Raw genomic sequence first — 15,596 nt, forward strand, 5'->3', positions numbered from 1 at the left:
GCTTATATTACCTTTTGATGTGATAATTTCTCGCAAATGCATTCTTCTAGAGATTTTTAGTACTTTCATTGGAGCACATTTTTACCGTAGCACTGATGTTTCGACCCATTATGTTTGAACAGTTGCAAGAATTTTTACAACAAAAATGGTTTTCTTCAAACCTAAATATCTTCAAGCACTGCAATTCGATTTTCAATCTATCAATTCTATTTAATAGATCAATGATTTGTTAGTTATGAAAAATATATAAATTTATTTATTTTTTAAAAGAGCCATGTTTTATAAACAAAACTGTTCATTAACTTTCAGAAAGAAAAGATAACAGCCGCAGGAACGAAATCAACACTACCATGCAGTGAATTGTTTGAATTTTGACGTGCAGTGGGCCGAAGAAAATCGATTCAAATTGAATGAAATTTTACACCTCAGGGGCATTGCACTCGAGAAAACGGGCGAAGATTGTAAGGAATTCTACTGGATGACGACTGAATTTGATAAAAACAGGAATATATATTTTTTTTTTGAGAGTTGTCCTACTGGAGCTGTAGAGCGAGATTCTCCGAGAGACTCCTCGTCAGAATCACTCAATACAATTGCAGACGAGATAATGTCTCCCACTAAAACACCGCTTAAGACAAATTGCAGTGGGCCGTGATTCTGAATGTGATATTCATTGTACGGTTCAGATATGTGCAAGCGTAGCGCGTGTATGATCACGAAGGACTCGAGTATTTGTACGTCAATGTGTTCAATCGCTAACGTGTACGTAACTACGCGTGTGAAATTCTATTTTATAACCATGTGCCTTTCCCATATTCGCGTGTGTTCTTGGATGATCGCGCGGACCGTGAATCTGATGCTTATTTTTCGGTGCACGGTTTAGATGCTAGAAGAAAGTGAGAACTTCCATATCACTAGAGTTCCCGATCACTGTCTAGTGTATGGACCTAAGTTGCTAGTACGGAGGGCTATGATTTCCAGAGGTGACCGATTCATGATCGCGCGAACACGGACGTTGGTAGTGTCGCGTTTGAAACTTCGTAAGTGCTAAAACATTCATCTTATTACCTGGATGTTATCAAGTTTGTGCGATCGCGGGCGTAGGTGTGCGTAGTTAATCGCGCAGGGCTTAAGCATGTGTATATTAACGTGTTTGTCGCATGTGCTTGCGTGCATGTGAATTCGCGTGTATAAATTCGATTTTTATGTCGCCATGGAACGTGTTGTTTAGTGGATATGAGCGTCATCTTTTTGATTGGTCCACCTGAAGGCATTGGACTTATGCTACTAGGGCCGAGAATAGGGACTTTCTGACGAATCCGGTTTATGATAGCGCGAACACGGGCATTTGGAGATTCATTCTTGAGACCGCGTTTGTTAATTTATAAGTGCTAAACCCTTCGCTTAGTCACCAGGGTGTTATCCCGTTTACGAGATCGTAGACGTGGGTCTGCGTGGATGATCACGAAGGACTCGAGCGTTTTTATAATGACATTTTTGTCGCGTGTGCTAGTGTGTATGTAACTTCGCGTGGATACATTATTTTTATAAGCGTGTGGCCATTCGCATGTTTACGTGTTCCTGAATGATCGCGCGTGGACCGTGGATATACTTAATTTTTAGTGTATGGTTCATATGCTAGAAGAAAGTAGGTTGTCCCATTTCACCACAGCTCCCGGTCATGTCGCCATGAAACATATTGTCTAGTATTTTCTTTCTATTGGTCCAACTGAAGGTCTGAGTTTGGGCTGCTACCCAAGTAGCATTTCTAGTTTTATAGCACACTACAAGTGCATTATTAGTTTTAAGAAAGGCTTCAAGAGCGTCATAAAACTGAATTGTTACTAGGGTAGGATCAAGGGTAGAGACCTCCGGATGTGAGCGATTCATGATTGCGCGAGCGGTGAGTTGATGCTTGATACCGTGTTAGTAATTTTTTATGTGCTAGAATGTTAACATAATTACCGGGGTTTTTGAATATTAGCGAGATCGCGGGTGTTCGCGTTTGTGACCAGGTTTGTGTTATCGCGAAGGCCACGTTTGTACGTTTAAAATGACAGAGATTGTGAGGGTATATGAAAGCATACGCAATTTATTGTGTTAGTGAGTATTAGATCTAATTTAAAATATAGGTATAAGAGAAAGATACATCCAGAGAGAACTTGACCGTAAACCAACAATGTACATTATGGAAGAACGAAGTCGGCTATCTCAGTCTGGATGAACAAAATAAGGGTTTCTTACTACCCGACGTTTCGGCCTTTGGTGGTGGCCTTTTTCAAGGGAAATGAATTCTATTATTTATCGTCAAATTGTTGCTGTCCGACAGTACGGTGTCTGGTAAATGTTACATTTAGCTTAACTAAAAAGAAAATAACTGTATCCCAAGTTTCTAATATTGCATTGGTTGAAAAGCCCCTGAACCACATCGAGGTACAGTATCATGCCGAGAGAAAAACATGAATAAAATTGAATTTGCTTTTTTTTTTCATCTTATTCCATTTTACATATGATTAAAAACTCTTTAAACATTTTTGAAGTCGTGAGTTGAAAATCCAAACTTTAAAAATAGCGTTCCATTTTTGGCACGGTTCCGGTTTTGGCAACTGAAAAAATAAAAATGTTTCCAAAAATGAAATACTACTGTAAATACGAAATTCTAGTAAATATCACGAAATTCCTTTTGTGGATTTATTAAAAATCTATATCATTGCTTGATCAAACCGAATAACTTCGTTATTGTTACGAAAACATTTCGTATTGCGTTAGTTATGCAAAACACAAATCTCTTTTAAGACTTTCCTGGACACCATATAGAGTGCGAATTTTAAATTTAAAGAACCCGAACCCACCCCGAAACCCGTCCGGTTCGTTTCGGGTTCAGATTTCGGGCTCAAAAACAAGAACCTGATCATCTCTAAACTGTATACTTTCGGAAAATCGTATCATTCATGGAAATAAACGCTCTTTTGATAACACTTCTGATGACAATATTGAACAGTCAACAGATGCTTTGATATCTAAGAACAAGAGTGATGAGTGATCAAATTGTAACATGGTGAGTGAATAATTATTATGACACATTCAAGCTTGCTTAACTTATTTCATATTAGACAGGAAAAAATTGGTAGGCACGAATGCGTTAGCTTGACGGTGCCAATTTCTTTTTTTACATTTTAAATATCGTAACACTACGAGAAATTTGAAATATTTTTTGTATGACTGTATTATTGTATTCGAAACTTTCTTCCTTCAAGTCCTTTCTCTCCCTTGAGTACTACGGCTCTTAATATTGAAAAATATGCTTCACCTTCCAGATCCTTGCTAATTTAATGCCGTTACAACAGTTAAAAACTAGACTCAAAAGGTCGTTAACATAAAATGGAAAAAAAAACAATTTTCAAAATCGCCGAGTTGTCCAAATCTTCGGATGCATGTCCTGCATCATACTTATCTACAAATATTTTCACTGCAGTGAACTTTCCGCTATTCACGTGTGTTTCAAAAGACCTTTCTCCCGAATCAGCTTCAACGTCAAATTAGAGTACCTTAACTTCACTATCACTTACACAACTCTAATGTTTTCATGCTCGTGATAATACCGTTACTACAACACAACGAAAACGAACTTTCCGCGACAATAGTTTTACTGCCGTTATAAGTATAATTGTCCCATGTATATAGGGAATCCCATAGAACATGGGACAAATATGCTTATAACGGCAGTTTACAGGTTGTCTAAAGCGCATACCTTAGTGCAGTGGGACAAGCATGCTTTGATTCTGCTGGCTTTGGATCAATATTCCAAGCATTATTGTCCTACTAAAGAATTTCAACGCCACCAAAAGAATTTTACGATAACAAACAGTGGATTTTATGATTAGTCATCAGAAATGAGTCCTATTCATTGAAATACAATGACAAACGGGATGCTGATAGTATAGATTTCTCTTAGGCAAAATTACATGTTGTAAACTTTTATCGCATTTTTCTCGACTTGATGATTTGGGGCATGGGACAGATATGATTGGAACGGCAATATAGGCGGCAACAAATAAATTGGTGGAATTCAACAATGTAATTGCTCGGTTGTTGTAGAAATCCATTTCTTTTTCTACTCAGCCCTCTGGATAAATTCTCTCCTGGCAAATCATCAAAACCACCCGGTGGAGCGCTCTAGCAAATGCCTTTTTTCCGTGTTTAAACAGTTCACATTGTGGACGGCCTTCGGTAGCGATTTCATTCTATTCACTCGTAAACTCCCTCACACAACTATATGCAATCATCGGCGAGTATTCGAAAATCACGCAATGGCCTACTCATAGAACGGAAGAAAAAACAAACACCTAAGCGAACGCAAACCCACGAATTTTGGGGAAACGTTATTTGCACGAAAAAGCAAACCACATCGACGATAATTCCATGTATGATATTTTACATACTCTTTCGTGCAGGCCCGTGCGAAAGGTCTGGTTCGAGGGGGTTCAAATTGCAATCTTTCGAGCCGTTTTGGCACAGTACATGTCACGTTACCGATTTCGGTTACTGATAAGATAATTCTCGGTATTCTTGAAATTCCTGTCTAAGTATCTCATAGAATCATTCCCGGGATTCTATTAAGAATCCAAAGGCCACATGAATATTTCTTAGGACTGACACTTGCTGTATCGCCAAGAACATTTCTGTAGTTTTATAAGAAATCAAAAACCCCTCCTCATGAGAAAATTCTGCACACGGACCTGCCAATATGCAAAACCCCCGCAATCATAAAATTACAATATCGTAGTTGTTGATTTTTGCCTTGGTTGCTTCAACCAAAAATTGCTATTATAACTAACAGTTTTGTCAATTTTCGCACCACAAATTCGATTAAAAAAATATTGTTTTCAAAGGCTGTCGAAAATTTGAAATGTTAATTATTGATTGTAAGGGATACGTCAGGTTGCTCGCGATGTTTATTCGCCCAAAATGTTGGAGCTTCGAAGTAAAGGATAAAAAATCAGAACTAAAACAATCAGGTTCATTTCCACACAATACTACTGTCAATTGAATTAGGTGAATATGTAAAATTATAGTACATATGTGATCGATACACATTGCAAAAATTAAATTCTATCATGCGACGGATGCACCTATGCGAACAAACTTATCGGAAATCTAACCAAATATGTACAGGATATGCCTGTGTATTCCATGCTTATTTTAGGTGACATCAGTTTGAGTAGAGAGAGGAGTTAAGGTTGAACAAAGAATGGGCAAAAATCGAAAACGAAAAAAAGCAGTTTTTTCCACATCGTCTGTAAGTTCTTCATAAAAATCAATCAGTTGTACTGTAACAACATTCTACATAAGCGGATTGATTTTTATGAAGATCAAACACACAATGTGGAAAAAACTGCTTTTTTCGTTTTCGATTTTTGCCCATTGTCTGTCCATCCTTAAAGCCGGTGTGATTAGAAAAAATTTCAAAAATGCAAACAAAAGCAAAACATAGCATTGAGGCTATATTTTCCGTTGCGTTCTTCTGTTCTGATAGACTTCGCAAACGACTATTTTTGGTGTGCTTGACAGGGAGGGGGGGGGGTCTATCGCTAAGATTCTACTACTGTTCAGAAAACCACCAGGCAATATGAACTTTAACCCTAGAACGGTTTTCTGGGGTACATTTGAACACCAGGGCTATTTTCAATCCCTGTAACTCTGTTACGGTTTATTTTATCTGCAAGCAATCTTTATCATAAATCAATTTGATTATTAAACTTCCATTAAAGCAGGTGCAACCTATTAGGTTCACTTGACCAACTTAACAGTGCCCGTTTAAAGTGTGTCTGGGGTACAAATGTACCCCACAAAACCGTTTGCGTTAGTGTTTTGTCATGTGTACATAATTCGGAAAATTGATTATATCTTTGTTTGTAAGAAAAATATCGATACATCGTAAGCGAGAAACTTGCGTAAAATTTTATTAGCTTCAGCATTGCTGAACAATACAATTTGTTGTTTAATATAATAAAACTACTTTAGAAAAGTAACTAGAAAAGAGCTTGAATCGTTATAGTAATTTTTGCTAAAGATATAATAACCCCAATGACTGCTATTGAATTTTATTCAGTTCTGAATTTTGGTTCCGGAGTTACAGGTTGGTTATTGCGGTCACATAGTAATTTCTCATATGAACCGGTACAATCGTAATACCTCATGGTTTAAAATCTATTGAAATGAACATCAAATTACTTCGATTCGCAAGCCTATATTACTGCTGGTGAATCAATATGCTTATCAAGTATGATAAGAATGTAATAGACACTTCCACAATGTTATAATGAACGTAACCAGGCATTAAATCATAGTTTGGATAAATGAGAAAGGCACAATTGCACCGCTAGGTGGATTAAAACAGGTTTTTTAAAAATAAATTTAGAGAATTTTCAATATAGAATTAGTTATTCACCAAAAAGTTCTTTTTATGTGCATTCTTCTAAGAATAATTATACCTAATAGAATTTAGTATCCATCATAAATAGGGGAGACCGGGGCTAGTTGGCGGTGTTTTCAGTTTTCATTTTTTATCGCTTTGATGTAGGTAGATCTTGCAAAATAGAACACGCGGCATGAAAGAGCAGACTGTTGGCAACATCTCTGATTTATTTTAAAGTGTTTGATGCATTGGCTCCATTTTTAGAGACAAAAATATGTGACGCGGAAAACCCGCCAACTTACCCCGGCCCCGGGGTAAGATGGCGGTATGTGGGTATACGCCAAAAACTAAGCAATCAAATGGAGATTCTATTACTTCAAGGGTCCTTTTGGAACGTGCTGAATGTCTTTTCGAGGAAACTGTATATTAACCGACATTTGCTATTATATTTTAGTTTCAATACCCCGGCATTTTGACTTTGACGCGTACTCCCTATTCAAAAGCAAATTTTTGAAATTCTTCATGTAATTGGCCGGAATAAATGTCTCCTACGTTGGCGAGATACACAAGAAAAAGATTTTCTTACTTTGGAGTGAATTGCAGAAATAAATTATTTTGATGACTTTTTTGCCCTGTAAATAGTACCGCCAACTTGCCCCGCGTGCAGCACCGCCAACTCACCCCAACCGCATATTTTATTAAGAACTATTTAAAAAACAACTTTTGTTTGTGGATAGATGTAATATCTATACAGATACTGAAAGCTCTTTTCACGCGATATCGAAAAATATAATCATTCGAAAAATAGATTGAAAATCACCTTAAATAACGCAAAGTATTTAAAATTTAGAAAATTTACTTGGTATGCTCGAAAACACAATATCACACACAACTTACCCCAAAGAAATCGTTTTGCAACAAAACCACATTGGATAACGGGTTTCACATAACTTGAGGTACACAAGAAGAGGCAGCGCTATATGTCTAATAGAAACAGAGAAAAAGGGATTCCGCCAACTTACCCCAACCGCCAACTAGCCCCGGGCTCCCGTACTGTAGCGGGCCCCTTAAAAGGAGCATCGTTCTGCTGGGTGCTCGATGCAGTTATTTTCCTTACATTTAATTTTAAAACCTTTATTGTGCCGGTTACTTTATTAAATTTATTATGAATGACAAAAGGCCCGATAACCCCAACTTCTCGTATTCGCACAAAGGTCAAAAAGGTTCCGTTCGATTTTTGAGATTTTTTCACATTAGAAAAACTGCAAGATATGTATGATTTGCATCATGGAGCAGAAAAATTTTGAAAAATTGGGGGTTCTGGGGCTAAAATGACCCAATACCCCACTTTCCCGTATTTTTCATGAAACGGAAATATCTTCATTCTAATAGTAAGGTTATTTCCTTTAAAAAAAGTATAAATTGTAATTTTCTGATTGCTACTTCTAGTGCTAGTTACAGCATTTAATATATTTTTCCTCCTTATTTGCCCATAGTACCAATTTCAAAAATTTCAAGCGAAGTGGGCGAGAGTCTAGAATTGTCCAAATGATGTGCAATTTGGCATCTGACCTTACTTTGACATTTGTCACAATATAAGAGGGGGTGCCTTGGAGAATTCAAAAAAAAATTGCATTGCCCTTACGTGGATTTATATCATTTCTGATCTATATTATAAATTTTTATATTTACGTTTCAAAACGATTTTTGTTGCATTCATCATAATAACATAAACTTGAAAGAATGAATGAATTCCTGAATTTGCTCATAATTTCAACAACATGCTTGCAAATTACATTATAGTGGGATTTGACAAAGTTACAGAAGATTGAATCAAGTGACTCACAGAGAATCATTTTGCTCGATTCCCTCTGATTTTGTGATGACAGCATTACCGTCGATGTATTCGATTTTCATATATGTATACACATTCACCCACTATCCTAAAAATTAAAGGTAATCAGAAATCAATGATGATACAAATATTCTTATAAAGCTCAAAAATATAATAAATATCCACTTGGACGTTTCCGAAACCCATATCCCCCCCCTCCCTTTATGTGCGTGGATTTGCTCGTAATCTCTACCCCCTCCTGAGCTATTCACGTGATATATGGACGGTCCCTAGGTAGGTGTGAACAATTTCTTTGCGCCACTTGCCGTTGCTAGCAAAACTTGCATAATGTAAACAATGCAATACACAATAATAATATGGATTCATAATGACGTTAATTTTACATACTCTATTTTTCCTAACCCTGTTGTATTGGAAAGTCAAGAAAATAAGTTTTATAAATAGTTCAACCATTCAATAATGCTTGAATGTGACTGACATTCATTAAATTACCTAGAGCGCAAATGTTGAAAAATCATTGATGGGGCATTGAGATTGGCATGACCGACAGTGAGAAATTTTTTGGAACGATAAATAATTTACGTGACGTCCACAAGCAATACGAACTACAACCATTCAACCAAGCCTATTCCCAGAATTATACATCCGCTTTCTTCGATAAGAAAAATAGCCAAAGAAGCTAGTGTAGGTAATTTTTATGTTCATAATAACGCGAAGGAAGACCCCCGAGCTAAATCTTCGGTCAGAAAAAAAAATTCCATTATATTACACCACAGATTCAAGATTTACATACGTTGAGAGGATTCGAAATTTCCCAAAGAAAGTCATGCTGTTATTCTGTTTTTGAATGACTCTGTGGGTGGAATATGTGGGTGAATCTCTGGAGTACTAGAAAAAGGCTATTTCCATCGTTGAGTTCAAATGTTATCATTTCAGATCCTGTGGTTTGCAGAAAACTCTGCAACTGAAATTTGAATAAAATTGAATAAACCAGTGTTTTCAATGTTTTTGTTTTGGAGGGATGGGTTGTTTTTTCAAGATAACTCCACGTCTCCGATAGGCATTTTTGTTACATGCGCCGAATAATATCCGTGCTGACGACTCTTCTGAAGTTGTTAGTGACATCTGACCTAATCGTATTGTATGTTTATTGAGTAGTGTAACTGAAAATGTGATTTATCCTAAATCGGCTCAGATTTAAATGATTTATTTTTGATTGTCTGTACTGTCAAAACTGTATTTATGGCGATAAACACTACCGGTCAAATGTTCAAGTTCACCCTACAATGTTAATGTGAAATTCAAAAATCTATGGTTTTCTTCATTTATTGCTATTTATTATTATTATTTATAATTATTTTTCAACCCATTTCTCTACGATAGACACATAAAATATGTAATTTTGTTTTTTCACTTATCAATAATGAGATGACTATCTTCGAAGTAGATCAATTTGAACAGACATTTTTCTTCGACAGTTACGATTTTCAATATAACATTTTTTCTATTTACCTTTTAATAAAAAAAAAACCTGTTTTAATCCACCTAGTGGGGCAATTGTGCCTTTCTCAATCATGAACACGAGATTTTTTTCGTTGTTTATATTCATTAAAAACTTTCAAACTGTGCCTATCAAATAAACGAAATGAATAAAAAAAAAAAAAAAACTTTCAAATGTGTATATTACATTTTTATTATACACGACATGACCACTATATACAAGAAAAGAAATCATTATTCGAGTTCTAAAATTTTGTATAAGAAAAAACAGCCATGGTAATATTAAATTGATAAAAGGTGCGAAATCGGCAAAGTCCCAAAAAGTAGATTTTAAAAAAAAAAAAATTTCGGGATAACATAAAATCTCGACGTTTCATGCATTTTAAAGATGTTTGGCATCAAAAATACGAATTCGATTTCATGGGGTCCCCGCATTGAAAAAAAATTTGAGTTCCGGCTTATATGGGAATTTGATATGTGACCAGATGGTTCAGTCTGTATTTCCGGAACCATAAAAGCGATCCGTACGAAATTTTATAGACTGTGGGGATAATATAGCTAGCATTTGGGACTAAGTTTGTGCAAATCGGCTCAACCATTTCCGGGAAACTGATGTGAGTTTGATAATTTTGAAAGATGGCCGGAGGGACCTAGAACTGCAAATTTAAGTTGTTTGAGAGACATTTTAGCTAAATTTTTACCTTTTTGCTTTCATCGGAGTGTCGGTTTGAATCGGAATTTGCTGTGTGATCACACGACACAACCCGTAACTCCGGAACCGGAAGTCGGTTCGGGATAAAATTTAATAGCCATTTACGGGGACGCAACATCTTTCATTTGAGACTAAGTTTGGTTGATTCGGTCTAGCCAGCTCCGAGAAACCGATGTAACTCTTATTCTGAATTTGGATACTTCCGCCGGGGCTTCCGGAACCGATGATGGTGGCCAATGTGGCCAAAGAGACTTTGAATGGATGTTAGTGACCTAATGCTACGAATCGAAGCAGTTGTCATATTTTGGAAAATTTTTCACCTTTATACATTCATTGCAGAAGTTATTAAAATCGACATTTTCTGCGTGAGCGTGCTTACCACTCTGTAATTCCGGAACCGGAAGTCTGATCCATTAGAAATTCAATAGCAGCCTATGGGAACGTTGCACCTTTCATTTTAGACTAAGTTTGTCAAAATCGGTCCAGCCATCTCTGAGAAAAATGAGTGACATTTTTGGTCACATGCACACACAGACGCACATACACACACATGCATACTCACACATACATACACACGCACAGACATTTGCCAAACTCGACGAACTGAATCGAATGGTATATGTCACTCGGCCCCCCGAGCCTCCATTAACAAGTCGGTTTTCAGAGCAATTGCAATACCTTTCTATTGAGAAAGCCAAAAAACAATTTGGAAAATAATTTTTGGAGTGAGCTCTCGCGGCACTAAGATGTTACGCGTGATATTGTGAGTTTGTCTTTCGAAGAATTACAACACTGGAGATGTAAAATAATCCTTATTATTAACTCACGAAAATTCTATCAACGTTTGTGTGCGTTCAGTTGTATCACGGAGTGCCGAAAAACTTTCAGTACCACATTAAAATTTCGTTTTTTTAAATAGTTCGATTTTTTTGGTAAATCATGTAGGGTGATGAGCCTATTTGCGCCATGTTTCTATTATCACCCTACCCATTTGAAGCCGTTGGTTAGAGCAGTGTCTGCCATCTTTGTTCAACGCATTGAGTCAAATGGTAGCGCAACAATAGGGGCACTCGATTCGAGTTTTCATTGTGCTCAAACACGAGAATTTTACTGTTTTCAACGAATTTGTGTTATGATATTGGTTCTTAACAACGAAGCAAAGCGATTGATGTCAATTTTTACGCATTCCATTGATTGTAAGGCAAGAAATTACTGAATTAGTGAGGCACCTTGCTTAGTATGGTGATAATAGGCTCATCACCCTATCGGTTAAATAGCTGGGACCTTTTAGAAGGCATTCTGATCATGAGCACTGTCATCCATAATTTCAGAGGAAAATGTCGTCGTGCGGTATCTCTCCCCTACAATTAGGAGAGATGCCGCATCAAAATGGCGGGTGAGTAGCCCCACTCGATGGCGAAGGATACATAGCTTTTTTCACCTCGGAATGTCATTAAACACAGTGACATATAGGAATATGAGTCTATTTATCTATATATTTGAACGGGCGATATGTATCTAAGTATTAGTTACTTCGGTTTATTCTTTAAAGTTTCAGGCGCTAATTTTAGTGAACGCGTTGTTTTTGTAGTGATGTCAATATTGGGATAAAAATGAAAATTTCTACGAAATGATGCTTTTTCGAAATGAATCTTTCAAGAACAAACTTAGCTATATAAATTCATTGTTGGGAGACACAACCAAAAACTGCTTTTAAGGAACCACTATCAAAATGTAGATATATATCGCAGTTACAAAAATATAAATAAATAGTACCCTTAATTAAGTTACTTAAACTTAACGGTTACACAAGGTAGCAAAAGAAAAATATTTGCAAAAAAGTTGATAAAAAAATATTCCTAGAAATGGTATTACCCCCTTAAGAAAAATGAAGGTGCTGGCCGATTTATAGTTGTAATCAAGCATCATGAAACTCAGCTGAAGACCCCCAATCACAAAAACATCAACAATAGCTAAAAAAATACTTTTGTTCACCATTTTTCAGTTTGTGACCATGGTGCGGCGTCTCACCCGCACATGCGGCATCTCTCCCGCATTGACCATTTTTTTAAAAATGTTCATGGAAATTTGATGATTTTTTTCATGACAAAAACCATTTCACAATATTTTGGAAACTTGTCGCAATTGATAAAAATGATTTAATCAAATATTGAATGGTTAACTTTAACGCAGGATCGATTTAAAGAAATGTGCGGCATCTCTCCTCAAGTTACTCTACTCGATGAAGCTAGTGTCAAAGTGTGTCGGACGTTATGAAAGAAGAAAGTAAAACATACACATTACAACAATTTTGACTTTTTTTTCGGAACACTGCTAATTCCAATGATATTTGGTTGCACAGATCATATGATAAATATGAACTTTTTTCCGATAGCTCTAGTTTACCCACAAGAGGTTTCAAGTTTCTTTAAGTATGTTACCGTTTACGGGATCGCGGCTGCTCTCAGCCCCCGAGGATGGTTGTGCAGTTCCTGAAGGAAACTCGCTTAAGCCCCAACGCCTGGTATGGACGTTCTGGGGTGGGCACGGAAGGCCTCTTTTGGTCCTCGGGTCCCAGGGTCGTATTTGTATCGATATCGATGGTGATTCTCTCGGGGAATCTTGTTGGTGCGATGGACAATTCAGCCACGCGGTGGACGGTGGTCAATCCAATGGCAAGATTCTGACGGTCGTACGGTCGTTATACGCACAGATCGCACGGATTGGCGGGCTCGCGAGCCACGCGGTCGTCCTTTACTTTTAGCGGGTGGAGGGTGGTCTAATCACTTGAACTTACTTCTGCACATCTACTCGCTTCCACAGGTCGAAACCTCAAGATCGAGAGTCTCTCGATTATGATCACTCGACCCATCTCATTCCATTTTCCAACCGTTCCGCGATCCTCCGTTTTGCCTCACTGCGGCTAACCACCCACATAGCCAACTATTGAGAGATATATCCACTGCCACCCACCAGAGTTATACCCACTAAACAATACGGTTTTCTACCATTTTTTTTCTAATAATCTAACGAATATATTACGACCACAACCCCATAATAAATTGTCCAGATATATAAAAATAAAAATTTTGCAAAAAAAACATTTTGTAACCTCAGCGGTTACAAGTAATATATATGGAAACTGGGAAATAAAAACTTAAAATCCAATAAAAAAATCCACAGTGACACTGCATACTTCAAAACTTATGATCGCATAGCTTATTTTATAACGAATAGCTTTGTTGAAGATTGCATATTGATTGTAGGTTTCCCAAAAAAGTTATTTAACTTTGAAGACCAACCTATTTTTTTAGTATTCCTATTCTAAGCATGTTCTAGAAAGAGGCAACATAGAACTTTACACGACAATATCTTTTTACTACAAAATCGGATCAATTTGCAGTGTTTATCAATGTTGATCCTTACACCTTAAGCTATATATCTGCAGATTTTGGAATGTAGAAAATGACACTGGCATTTAACATACAAACTTCAAAACTCTTGTGAGTGAACTAGAGTTTTTGGAAAAAGCTCATATATGATAAATGCTATGGGAGACCAATTACCGTTTGATTTAACAGTGTTCCGAAAGAAAAGTCAAAATTATTGACGGTCTAATACACATCTCAACAAGATAAAGTTTCTCTGTAATAGTGAACAATTTATTTTTAAATCGTAATCTATTTTAAAATTAGCAATGTATAAAATTACAACATCGCAAAAATAACTGTCACCCTTATTCATATGAACCATTCTTTCAAAGAAACTCTCTAAATATGATTGATCTATGGTTTCTAATGAACAAAGCTCACGTTTAAAGTCGTGAGTGACCGACTGTACAAAACAATCTATAGCGTGATCGGGATAATCTAGGTAACAGAAGAAATGGCTCCGGATTATTTCGATCGCCACATATATCTAGTCTATAGAGATCTTAAATATCGCCTATGTGTACTCTCACATCTTCTGCTTAGCAAACCGGGGCCCATATTATTGGCTCGAATCAAAACTCGTCGAAATGTCAATTGACGATAGGTTCATCCGGAGTGTTCATTTGTGTTTACATTTTGCTAGCGCTGCTAATTTTATTTTGTGTCCAATTTTCTGGAAACGCTCCAGCACCCTCATGATTTCACCATCTGGGCGCCAGGTTGACGATATGAAATGAACTTTGTTTACTTTCGACAAGTTTTGATTCGAGCCAATAACATCCAGCCAGCAAATCGCGCCCGGTGGCTGAATCCTTTATCAGCAAAAACCAAAATGGGTTTGAAAGGATCGATCAACGACGAACCAGGTGTTTACTCTGCTACAAACCCTGAACACATTTGGGGAAAACAACTTGCGGATCTATGATTTGTTTGTGGATTTCAGATCTGCGTACGATTCAACGTCAGTGTCAGAATAGCCACGTTAGACAAATTGAAGCGCAAAATGATTCACTTTCTAATTTGTCGTTCCATGCTGTTACATACAAAAAAGTGTGCAATTCGTGGAAGAATAGAGCTGACCATAGCATTTTAAATATAGCTGATCACCGCCTCCGAAGCCGTCAATTGTGGAAATGTGGCCAAAAATCTAAACAATTTTATTTAACTATATAACTATCTCATTTGATGTGATATTGTTTTACTTTAGTTTATCAGATATATTGTTATTTATAACTATTCATAACTCTATCTGTCCATTTAGACTCCAAAGTCCGATGGATATAATTATATTGAATAAATAAATGAATTGCGTGCTTTCAAGCACGTCGTTGCTACTGCGTTATTGACCAGAACCAATCTAGATTGCAAAATGTTCATTGGAACAATATACTTGAAAATAACACGGTGAGCCACATTGTGCAATCTATATTGATCCCTGTATGCTGATTAATTCCTACCCCGGCCACGTCCGAATGCAGATCTTCTGGGGAAGGAAGGAATGTTAGTCCGATATATGTCATTACCAGATACCGCGGAATCCTCTGCATCTAAACATTTATCGCGGGAAGGGGAGATTTGTTAGTACGTGAGCCAATAGCATTGTCATGTAAAAATTGCTCTGGACAGCCGGCTGCCGCGAATTTGAGAAATTTATCATTTGTTATATTAATACGATTGGTC

At 36.9% G+C, this 15,596-nt stretch overlaps 1 protein-coding gene across 3 annotated transcripts in view; it reads right to left on the reverse strand.

Annotated features, from left to right (window-relative positions):
* LOC131681785 (zwei Ig domain protein zig-8-like) overlaps window positions 1–15,596 on the reverse strand; it is a 274,728-nt gene that overhangs the window by 96,034 nt on the left and 163,098 nt on the right. The gene's annotated exons all lie outside the window — the stretch shown is intronic.

The sequence above is a fragment of the Topomyia yanbarensis genome, chromosome 2, assembly GCF_030247195.1.
Source record: "Topomyia yanbarensis strain Yona2022 chromosome 2, ASM3024719v1, whole genome shotgun sequence".
In the NCBI taxonomy this organism is placed as follows: domain Eukaryota; kingdom Metazoa; phylum Arthropoda; class Insecta; order Diptera; family Culicidae; genus Topomyia; species Topomyia yanbarensis.